We start from the raw sequence: 11,733 nt of genomic DNA on the forward strand, positions 1-11,733 counted from the left end.
GTTCATGTTTTTCTTGGAGGCTTTTGATGTAGGCTTTTTGCCTTTGTTGACTTCTTCTGGCAGTATGCTTTGGTCTTTGTTGTCACCAAGGAAACATTCCAAAGTCTGAGTCTGAATTTGATTCCATTTTCACTGCCTGGCCATGTTCCCAGCCAGCTACTTGACCCTTGAGTTTTTTGTAGGGGTATGACTGCTTGTAGATTAGAGAGTACTTTGTTCCAAGCTTGAAGGGATGTGATGTTGATTTCAGAGCTATTTCTATACAGCAAGCTTTGCCACACCAGCGCTCCTCCTCCCCCAAGAACCACCAACACAGACTGGACTCAGATCTTAAGCAGGCTCTGCACTCCTGCTCTGATCTGCCACTTAATTTCTCCCACCAGGTGGGCCTGGGGCCAGAAGCAACTGCAACTGTAGTTATGTAGCTGTACCACCTCCCCTACCCGGGGGAGTTGGCCAAACCATGAACTCCTTTCACTCTGTTCCCGCAACATTTCCCACTAACCTTCTCTGTTGCTTTGGTGTTTGTGGGTTGAGAACTCTTGTAACTGCCACAGCTCACTGATTCAGGGAGCTAGGGCTTGTTCTGCCTGGCTCCCAGTCTGGTTCATCCAGGCACAGCCCACACTAGGCCCTGCTCTGCTCTGCTCTGTTACCAGCTCCGCGCACAATAGACCTTACCCAGCGACCATCCAGGCTGTCCTGGGCTGGAGCCCTGCCTCCCTCTGCTATTTCATAGCTTCTGCAGTTCTAACATTTGTTCAGAGCAATTTTTTATGGGTGTTTGGAGGGTACCGGACGAAAGCCTTAGGCCAGTACCTGGTTTCCAGCTGCCATCTTGGCTCAGCCCCAGACATTGATCTGGCCTATTTTCTGCATTGATCAATGTATCAAAATGTATATATTTAGATATTTAAACAACATTCTAAGAAAATAGCTTAATGGGAAATGTTACTCTATTTACCTGAGCTACCTACTTTGTAATGTGTTATGACTAGTGATTTTTAAAAAGAAATTATAATGAAGGATGAAAGTAACAGAAAACAAAATTTGTGACTATATTGTAAACTAATCTCTGTACCTCTGACTCTATTTGTTCATCTCTGCAAATAAATAAATAAATAAATAAATATGTGTGTATACCCAGCCAAAATGTATATGTGCAAATGCAATGATTAGGATGGGCATAAAAACTGGTGAATAACCGTCCTCAAAGTGTGAGTAATATCTATTAGATTTGAAAGTCAAATAATAGAAAGTAATGAACAGTTTATCATTTGAAGGACTTAGACTGATTTTCCAAAGCTTTATTCATTCTGACTTCGTGTATTCCCAGATGCCATGCAGTACTCACAAGCTAATTGGCCTTCAATCTATCTGATTCAGCTGTTTTGTAAGTTCATGGGCATGTCTATTTATTGTAAAGCACCTCCCCAGCCTTCAAAGTCACTATCCTGTGGGGTTCATATTAATTCTAGTGGATATAAATTGTGTGCTGACTCCAGTGTCTTTTCCTTAGCTTTCTTACTCACCAGCCTATCAGGTGGAAGTAGCGGTCCTGTTACTCAAGTGTAGATTATCCCAAATAACATGATCTTTGTGTGGTGATGGGATCATAAAATCTCCAAAGAAAATATTCTAAAGAATATTTAGTCCAAATCTCTATTCACGTATGAGAAAATGGAAGCCCTAAAACTCTGATGATTTATTTAAGCTCAAATGAACAATGAGTTTCAGAGCCAAAAATCAATTACAATTTCTTTCCATTCTGCTCTTTATTTTTAATGCCCCTATAAGTAATCTTTTGGGAAAGGAATTGAGGGATACGATTTAGATTGGAAATGTGCCCATCATAGCAAAGACTGGTGGAACAGAACACTAGCTAAAACTCAGGTACTTATGTCATATATTTACTACATGAGAAAAGGGAAAAGTACCTAGATCTCCTCTTATCTGTCTTCCAAGATTTTCTGATATAGATTGTGGAAAGGTAGTCAGATCTAGTCTTCTATAAACTAAGCTCAGGTCATTTGTTTTAGGTAATGTTAAATTAGGTAATGTTAGCTAATGTTGAATATCCTTTGAAATCTATGTTAGACTGATGTCACAGGTCTTTTATTCCTAGAATAAAACTATTTTTTTTCCTTTTTTTTCCTCAGTAACCTCTTCCTTGTTCAGTTAATATTTATGTCATAAATATTATTGGAGGTGATGTAGTTTAGCCTACCTTTTAAATGTAAATAACTGAGGTCCAAGGATATTGACTTGCTCAGGGTTGGAATAATCAGACATGTGATTTCAACCTAGGTCATGTGATTCTCACATATATGATCAACTTATACTAATGAATTAATTGCTCATAAACAAATGAAAATTTACACTATCAAAATGTCTTGATATGGATTCATCATTTTCAAGTTGAATTTTATATAGATAAAATGAGAAAATACTAGTTTGTCAAATAGAAACTCATTTTAAAATATGATTTTCTATATTGGCACTTTCAATATCAAAGCCATTATCAAGAAAATTAAAAGAAGGTGGTAGTTCCAACTAAGCATAAATGCTCTCCTTAAACAACTATCTCAAGTTCTTAAGTAACTATGATTCATTTTCAATCCTACTTCCAATGTTCCAAGAGAACATAGGTTCTATTGGAAAGTTTAGATTATTTTTTGTTTCCTTTGCAAGGAAACTCTCACACTTTCATGAATCCCCTTGGCTAATTTGGCAAATAAATGTCATAGGTGCCAGAAGGGAGAGTAGACTTATAGTGTTCTATCTAAGGATTTGATAGTAGTTTTGTAAAAATAAATCAAGATTCTCTGATCCAACAAGTCTGGAGATGCTGCATTTGTGAAACTACAAAAATCTCAGAATTTTGACCAGCCTAATTGGCATCATCTGGTATTCATGCAGGCTATACTAGGTCTGGATTTTTTTTTCATTTTTGTCCTTTTTTACCTTGACTAGGGTTATGTTTCATGAACAATATTTGGTGATTGTCACCATGCTTGTCAACTGGTCAATTAGGTTGGCTATCAAGGGATTACAGACACCAGTTTCAAATGGTCATGGCATTTGGAGTTCTATGATCATGACATAGCCTCAGCTCCCCACATTTGTTCAAATGATTAGCCCCAAGATACTGATGGGGGAGGGAGAAGGAGGTGATCTATTCTTTTCTTTCTTTCCTGAGAACTAACTGCCCTGCTGTTTCAAGTCCAATCTAGTCAAGCCATAAATTTGGTCAATTACAATATTTTCTTCTTGAACCAGGTTGATTATACAATTGAATGGCTCATGTTGAGGCAATGCATGTTTTTTGGATATCATAGACATCAAAGACATAATTTGTTTCTGAAGTAGTGAAGGGAGTAAAAGATGATTGTCTTCTAACTCGCAACAATGGTTTGATTCTGCATTGTTAAAAAGATTCCTAGAATTCCTAGATGAAGGAGAAGTAAATTATATTTGTTCTAAGCACTTTTCAATGCTTCCCCGTTTGAATCTGGAAGGGCTTGGGTGTCCTGAATCACCACCTCTCTAGGTCAAAGTGGATATATATATATATATATATATATATATATATATATATATATATATATATATGCTAATTTTGGGCAGCACAGGGGCAGCAACACATCTCTGCTACATTATTTTTTCCTCTCTGGATAACTACAGAATCCCTAAAACTTGCAAAAGTCCTAATGTCCAAAATGGCTTGAAGGCTTAATACATAATGGCTTGGCTTTCTTGTTCTTGAGGATCAGAAAATAATGGGTGATACAACAGGACCTAAGGTAGAGGAGTACTGCATATTGGAAACCTGGGCAGGGATTTATTACATTATTATTTATAAAGAAAGTTTAGCTGATATGTGAGTTGTCCTTTGCCTAGGTGGAATGCATACTCAATCAATACAGGTGGGCTAGGCAAAAAGTCAATGAACTGCATTCCTTTCCTTCCATTTTTCCCAACTTTCTGATTTTAGGAAGTGTTATAGCATCTGCTAGTTTTAAACTAGAGACAGGACATAACACACATAAAGAACTGAATTTCAGGCATACTAATAGCTACACACCTGGGCTGTTTTATTTTTTCTGTATGGATGAGACCAAACTATTCAAAATTGATCTATCACAGAAATATCCTTAGCCAAGTCTAGACAAAAAGGGTATATTATATAAGGAAGTGTATTTCACTGAAAAAAACTGATGTATTTAGAATCAGGAAACAAGTGTGGAATCTCAGGTTTGCCACTTTCTACCCATGTGACCTTGGGAATGACTTTTAACATCTTATATTTCCTTATCTGAAGACCGAAAGTAATAGGATTGGCTTAAGTGATTTAAAACCTATTCTATCTTTAAAATTTTGATCCTATGGTCATTGTCGATTGACTCTGTTTAGCTAAATAATCTATGGGTAAAAAATATTAACTCTACAGGATGGGAGGTATCAAAAGTCAGCTTTAGCTTCTATAGAAATCCCCAACTCCCTGCACATTTTCTTTCCATGCTCAGTAAAATATGGAGTTATCCTTCAGGTAGCCTATCCTGCTAGGCAGGTTACTTGGAGGTCAGCTTGCCCTAAATTTTGTAAAATGTCATGGGGGTATAGCATAATAAATAAAGTTCAATGATTGAAGAAACACAAATGTTCTACACAAAAAAGTCTGACGGACTTCATGTCTTATCTAGATGTGACCAGAGTCTCTGATTTCAAGAATATTTGTTCCAGAAATCCTGAATCTTCAGGGTCTCAAATAAGCTTTTCAGTAATACCAGGGCCTCAGAAATCATAGACAGTAGCATTTACACCTTCAAAATCTCTGGAGTTACCTGCCTAGGAGGTAGCCTCTACAATTTAGCTCAAGTGCTACCTCCTGGGTGGTCAAAAAGCTGCTAACGCACCCTACTTAACCCTCCACCATAACTGTAGAAATCATCTTTTGTTTATTCTGTTTATTCTCTCTCTGTCTCTCTCTCTCCACACATATATTCTACTCAAATTTGTGTGTTCTCTTCCTTTAATAGAATATAAGCTTCTTAAGGGCAAGGATTATCTTGTTCATGTGTTCAAATCTCCAGGGCCTGGTATATTGTAATCACTTATAGGCTGGCTGACTGATTGAATGTTGTATAGTAATTAGCTCTGCCATTGTAGCTATAAGCCACTGGGAAAATTTGTTTTGATTGAGTAATGTCCAACAGGTATCATTGATCATGGAGTTTTCCTCAGGAAAGGGAGTGGAAACCAATCCACGATTGGTAATGATCAACCAGAAAGAAAGAAGAGTAAGACTAAGCCACAAAACACAACTGACTTCTTACTATAATGTATAAATAGTACCAATATTTAAGGGCCTGATAAAAGGTCAAAAAGAGTGAGGTAGAGATTCACAGCCAGAAGAGTTTGCATAAAACCAGGATGGCCAAAGTAGGACTTGTTAGGAAGATGGCAGTTTATTAAATTTAATCTTATGAGACACTGAATAATGTACTACTCACTGGTATTTACACTCCTATAATTAACACCAATGCTCCTGATGAATTTTGGGGAGTAGAGAAAAGGTAATGAAGTGCCTTTTTATGATTTGTTGGTAAATCATTGCTCTGTAGCTAGTTAGAAACTTGCTGTCTCCTTAAACTCTCAGCCCTTAAAGCACTATCACCTAGCAAAGGAAGAATCACATCTCAAGAAATGGAATATGCTTTGTAAGAAGTTGATAACTTTAAACTGAAATGCTTTATGTGGGTGAAAATGTCCAGATACTATTGAAGACATCATTTTGCCCTAGAGAGAATTTATTAAATTGCACAAAACTTTCCTCTGGAAAAATAAACCGTAAAATAGGAGGTTTTAGGAGAGATATAGATGGATGGGTGGATGGATAGATATGTGTATGTGTATGTATGCGTGTGTATCACTTCAGACATTGATAAGATGATTTATTTAGACCTGGAAGAGACTTTAGAGATGATCTGATCCAGCCACTTATTTTACAGATGAGGAAACTGAGATCCAAGGAGGTTAGGTGACCTGTCCAGGGTAACATAAGTAGTATATATGTCAGAGTCAGAAATTGGAGCCAATTCTTACTGGCTATAATTCTAACACCAACTGTTTCACTACATTATCTCCATGGCAGTGGAAGCAACAAGAAATTTTAAAATAAGATGACAAATTTCACTTCACACTTAACACTGAGGTTTGATAAGAAGGTTTTCATTAAAAAATATATTATTCAAAGCAGTTTTTGTTTCTTTGAAATGTAATATTTTTTAGAATGGGTCTGTTATTTCATTGCTATAAAAGCTCTATTAAGAAGTATCTAGCTCTTCCTCCTTAGGTTCCTGTACTTTGAACTCCCCACAGTTAGCAAAGCTGTGAGCTTTACCACAGCAAGAAGTCTGGCCAAATGGCAAATAAAGGTAGCTGAACACTTAGGCTGAAAAAACTCATATATTCCATAGTAATTCTTTTTAGACCTAAATCTGATGCAGGTTATTTCAAAAGATTGTATGTAAATCTTGGTAAAGCATAGTGACTCATGATGAAATTGGAAGTTTCCTGACAATTAAAAGGACTATTTTTATCCTAGATGTTAATAATCAGTCGTTTGGAGAACAAGAGGAGTCAAGCAATGAAATATTTCAATGTCTGGCCCAATTCTCATCTTTGGCAAATTTAATCTCTCTTGTGAGAAATGGAGCAGTCAAGTGTTTTGGCTGAACATTAAACTTCCAGATGACAACAGATCTCCTGCTTGTGCCCAGAAATCATTTAGCAAGGCTACTGTCCCAGCTCCTACAAGAAGAGTGTAAGATGGTCAGAGATGTTAGATATCAACATGAAAGAATCTTTAACAGCCAAAGAAATAAAGCATTAGGAGGCAATATATAAAATGCTCTGAGGAAAACAGGAATTAATTGAGGATCTTAAGCTTGCCAGAAAGGCCTACCATGACCCCATGTTGAAGTTATCTATTATGTCGGAGGAAGAACTCAAACAAATATTTTGAGATTTTGATGCCTATATATGTCTGCATGAAGACCTGTTTGCAAGATTAGGAAAGGCAACAAAGCCAGATGGGACAGTAAAGCAAATTGGTCATATTCTTATGAACTGGTTACCAGTTTTAAATGCTTATAGAGGATACTGCAATAACTACCTTGCGGCCAAAGTTCTTTTTAATCAGAATAAAAAAAAAAACAACAAGATGTCTTGAGTTTCTTTTCAGAAGAAAATAAGGGAGGGGCGGAGCCAAGATGGCGGCTGGTAAGCACTGACTAGAGTGAGCTCCGTACCCGAGTCCCTCCAAAAACCTATAAAAATGGCTCTGAACCAATTCTAGAACGGCAGAACCCACAGAACAGCAGAGGGAAGCAGGGCTCCAGCCCAGGACAGCCCGGATAGTCTCTGGGTGAGCTCTATTCCACACGGAGCTGGGAGCTGGGAGCTGGGAGCTGGGAACGGAGTGGAGCAGAGCCCAGCCTGAGTGGCGTGGACGATCCAGTCCAGAAGCCGGGCGGAGGGGGCCCTAGCGCCCTGAATACGTGAGCAGTTACCAGACCCCTTGACCCACAAACACCAAAGACTGCGGAGAAGGTTAGTGGGAAAAGCTGCGGGAGTGGAAGGAGTTCGCGGTTCGGCTTCCAGCCCTGGGGGCAGCGGAGGTGGGGCAGCTACAGCTGTTGTTACTTCCGGCTCCAGGCCCACCTGGTGGGGGGAATTAAGTGGCGGATCACAGCAGGGGTGCACAGCCTGCCGAAGATCTGAGCCCAGTCTGGACTGGGGGTCCTTGGGGAAGGAGGAGTGCGGCTCTGACAGAGCTGGCACCTCCCCCCCAAACGTAGAACATAGAACTCTGTAATCTACAAGCAGTCATACCCCACTGAAAAACTCAAGGGTCAAGTTAGTTAGTTGGGAATATGGCCAGGACGCGAAAACGCGCCCAGATTCAGTCTCAGACTTTGGATTCTTTCTTTGGTGACAAAGAAGACCAAAACATACAGCCTAAAGAAGACAGCAAAGTCATAGAGCCTACAACCAAAGCCTCCAAGAAAAACATGAACTGGCCCCAGACCATAGAAGAACTCAAAAAGGATTTGGAAAAGCAAGTTAGAGAAGTAGAGGAAAAATTGGGAAGAGAAATAAGAAGGATGCGAGAAAACCATGAAAAACAAGTCAATGACTTGCTAAAGGAGACCCAAAAAAATACTGAAAAATACACTGAAGAAAACAACACCTTACAAAATAGACTAACTCAAATGGCAAAAGAGCTCCAAAAAGCCAATGAGGAGAAGAATTCCTTGAAAGGCAGAATTAGCCAAATGGAAAAGGAGGTCCAAAAGACCACTGAAGAGAATACTACTTTAAAAATTAGATTGGAGCAAGTGGAAGCTAGTGACTTTATGAGAAATCAGGATATTATAAAACAGAACCAGAGGAATGAAAAAATGGAAGACAATGTGAAATATCTCCTTGGAAAAACCAATGACCTGGAAAATAGATCCAGGAGAGATAATTTAAAAATAATTGGACTACCTGAAAGCCATGATCAAAAAAAGAGCCTAGATACCATCTTTCAGGAAATTATCAAGGAGAACTGCCCTGATATTCTAGAGCCACAGGGCAAAATAGAAATTGAAAGAATCCATCGATCGCCTCCGCAAATAGATCCCAAAAAGAAATCTCCTAGGAATATTGTTGCCAAATTCCAGAGCTCCCAGATCAAGGAGAAAATACTGCAAGCAGCCAGAAAGAAACAATTTGAATATTGTGGAAACCCAATCAGAATAACCCAAGATCTGGCAGCTTCTACATTAAGAGATCGAAGGGCGTGGAATGCGATATTCCGGAGGTCAATGGAGCTAGGATTAAAACCTAGAATCACCTACCCAGCAAAACTAAGTATCATGTTCCAAGGCAAAATATGGACTTTCAATAAAATGGAGGATTTTCAAGCTTTCTCAGTGAAAAGACCAGAACTGAATAGAAAATTTGACTTTCAAACACAAGAATCAAGAGAAGCATGAAAAGGTAATCAAGAAACGGAAATTGCAAGGGACTTACTAAAGTTGAACTGTTTTGTTTACATTCCTACATGGAAAGATGATGAGTATGATTCATGAGACCTCAGTATTAGGGTAGTTGAAGGGAATATGCATATATATATGTTTATGTATATATATAAGTGAATGTGTATGTATGCATGTATCTATGTGTATATGTATGTATGTGTATATATATATATATATGTAAAAGAGAGAGAGCAGACACAGGGTGAGTTGAGGATGAAGGGAAGATAGCTAAAAGAAATAAAATGAAATTAAGGGATGAGAGAGTAACTTACTGAGAGAGGGAGATAGGGAGAGATAGAATGGGGTGGATTATCTCCCATAAAGGTGGCAAGAGGAAGCAGTTCTAGGAGAGGAGGGGAGTGGGCAGGTGAGGGGGGAATGAGTGAACCTTGCTCTCATCAGATTTGGCCTGAGGGGGAATACCATACATACTCAGTTGGGTATCTTACCCCACAGGAAAGAAGAGGGAGGAAGATAAAAAAAAAAATAAAAGGCAGGGGGATGATGGAGTGGAGGGCAGATGGGGGTGGAGGTAATCAAAACAAACAATTTGGAAAGGGGACAGGGTCAAGGAAGAAAATTCAATAAAGCGGGATGGGTTGGGAAGGAGCAAAATGTAGTTAGCCTTTCACAACATGAATATTGTGAAAGGGTTATACATAATAATACATGTGTGGCCTAGGTTGAATTGCTCAACTTCTTAGGGAGGGTGGGTGGGAAGGGAAGAGGGAGGGAAGGGAATTTGGAACTCAAAGTTTTAAAATCAGATGTTCAAAAACAAAAAAACTTTTTGTATGCAACTAAAAAATAAGATACACAGGCAATGGGGCGTAGAAATTTATCTTGCCCTACAAGAAAGGAAGGGAAAAGGGGATGAGAGGGGAGGGGGGTGATAGAGGGGAGGGCTGACTGGGGAACAGGGCAACCAGAATATACGCCATCTTGGAGTGGGGGGGGAGGGCAGAAATGGGGAGAAAATTTGTAATTCAAACTGTTGTGAAAATCAATGCTGAAAACCAAATTTGTTAAATAAATAAATTGCATTAAAAAAAAAAAATCAAAGGACGATTAAAAAAAAAAAAAAGAAAAAGAAAATAAGACCCCCAGAACTTCCTGGATATTCCTTAAAATCACCTAGTCCAATATTTTTTATTGTTTAAAGAAATTCTAAGACATACACCCAAAGACCACCCTGATATAAAATCTCTAGAAGAAGCTCTGTTGGTAATACAAGGAGTACTCTCTGATATCAACTTGAAGAGAAGAGAATGAAAATGCCAGTATTATATTGACAAACTGGAATATCTGGATAACAAGCAGAAGGATCCTAGGATTGATGCTAGAAAGGCTTTGCTATGTCATGGAGAACTGAAGAATAAAAATGGACATCAACTCTACATTTTCTTTTTTCAAGACCATCCTTGTTTTGTCTCATCCTGTTATATGCAAAGAATGCCAGCCTTACTAAGTCTACCGTCAGCCTATTCCTGTCCAGAAGTTGGTTTTAGAGGCTCTGCAGGATGCTGATGTGAAAATAGGAGGTTCATTTCGAGTTTCTTTTAGTAACCCAAACAAATCTAAAAATATCTTCAGAGTTCATTTCTGAGAGCCTTTGCAGGGCAGTCCCTCACTTCACAAGTTAATGATGTGTTTCATAAGCATCAGTGGTTTAATTGTATCTAAACTGCTATTGCCCCCATTCATCAGAACTCACCTCAACAGAGTTTAAGGGTTTGTTGGAGCTCAACAAGGGGTATTAAAAGAACTAACTCTTTGACATCACACATCAAAGCCCAAAGGAAGTCATCAGGACTTTCTGGTCTCATTCCTCTAGAAGTGGATGAAAATTCCCTAGAAAGTACTTTCAGCGTAGCAGTAAATGAAGACTCCACAGGCACAAAAACATACAGAATATAATCTGGGTCTCAAAAAGCACAAGAGAAGGCTCAACAGAATGATAAAAGGAAAGAAACTTTAGTATAAAAGGGACCATGTACCAACTAAAGAAAAGACTTCATAAATATGTACATTTTTTATGTAATGTGAACATGCTAGAGTTACTTCACCCTAATGTATTATTTTTTGTTTGTTTTTTTTTTTTAACGGCAGCTACTGGTATACTAATCACTTTTTTAAACTAAGGTCTGTTTTTAAAAATATGGAATTTATATTTTCTTAATTTGTCAAACATATTTAAGGCTTAGCATAATTAGATTTGAAATTCAAAAGGTCAATTGTTTGTAAGTTCTGATGTCTTGGAACTTCTTTTTTTTCTCTCTATTTTTTCCCAATTACATGTAAAAACAATTTTGTTTTACCATTTAAAAATTGAGTTCCAAATTCTTTCTGAAGGCAAGCAATTTGATTCAAGTTTTACATGTGCAATCATGAAAAACATTTTCATATTAGTCATGTTGTGAAAGAAAACGCAGGCCAAGGGGGGAAAAAACAAGAAAAAAAGTGAAAAAAAATCTATTACAGATTCTTGATATGTGAAATGTCAGCAAAACACACAACTTTGGAAATGCTAATTCTTTACTAGTATTTTTTTCCACAAACCTTGCAACTGAACTTTTCTCAAAACTGAGGTTTTGCACAGGCACTTAAAATCTGCATAGTATATGTCTGTATTATGTTAAAATCT

The 11,733-nt window shown here is 38.0% G+C and overlaps 1 pseudogene; it reads left to right on the forward strand.

Annotated features, from left to right (window-relative positions):
* LOC118857701 overlaps positions 1-11,072 on the forward strand; it is a 31,920-nt pseudogene extending 20,848 nt beyond the window's left edge.
* The last annotated feature ends 661 nt before the right edge of the window (positions 11,073-11,733 follow it).

The sequence above is a fragment of the Trichosurus vulpecula genome, chromosome 7 (genome assembly GCF_011100635.1).
Source record: "Trichosurus vulpecula isolate mTriVul1 chromosome 7, mTriVul1.pri, whole genome shotgun sequence".
In the NCBI taxonomy this organism is placed as follows: Eukaryota; Metazoa; Chordata; class Mammalia; order Diprotodontia; family Phalangeridae; genus Trichosurus; species Trichosurus vulpecula.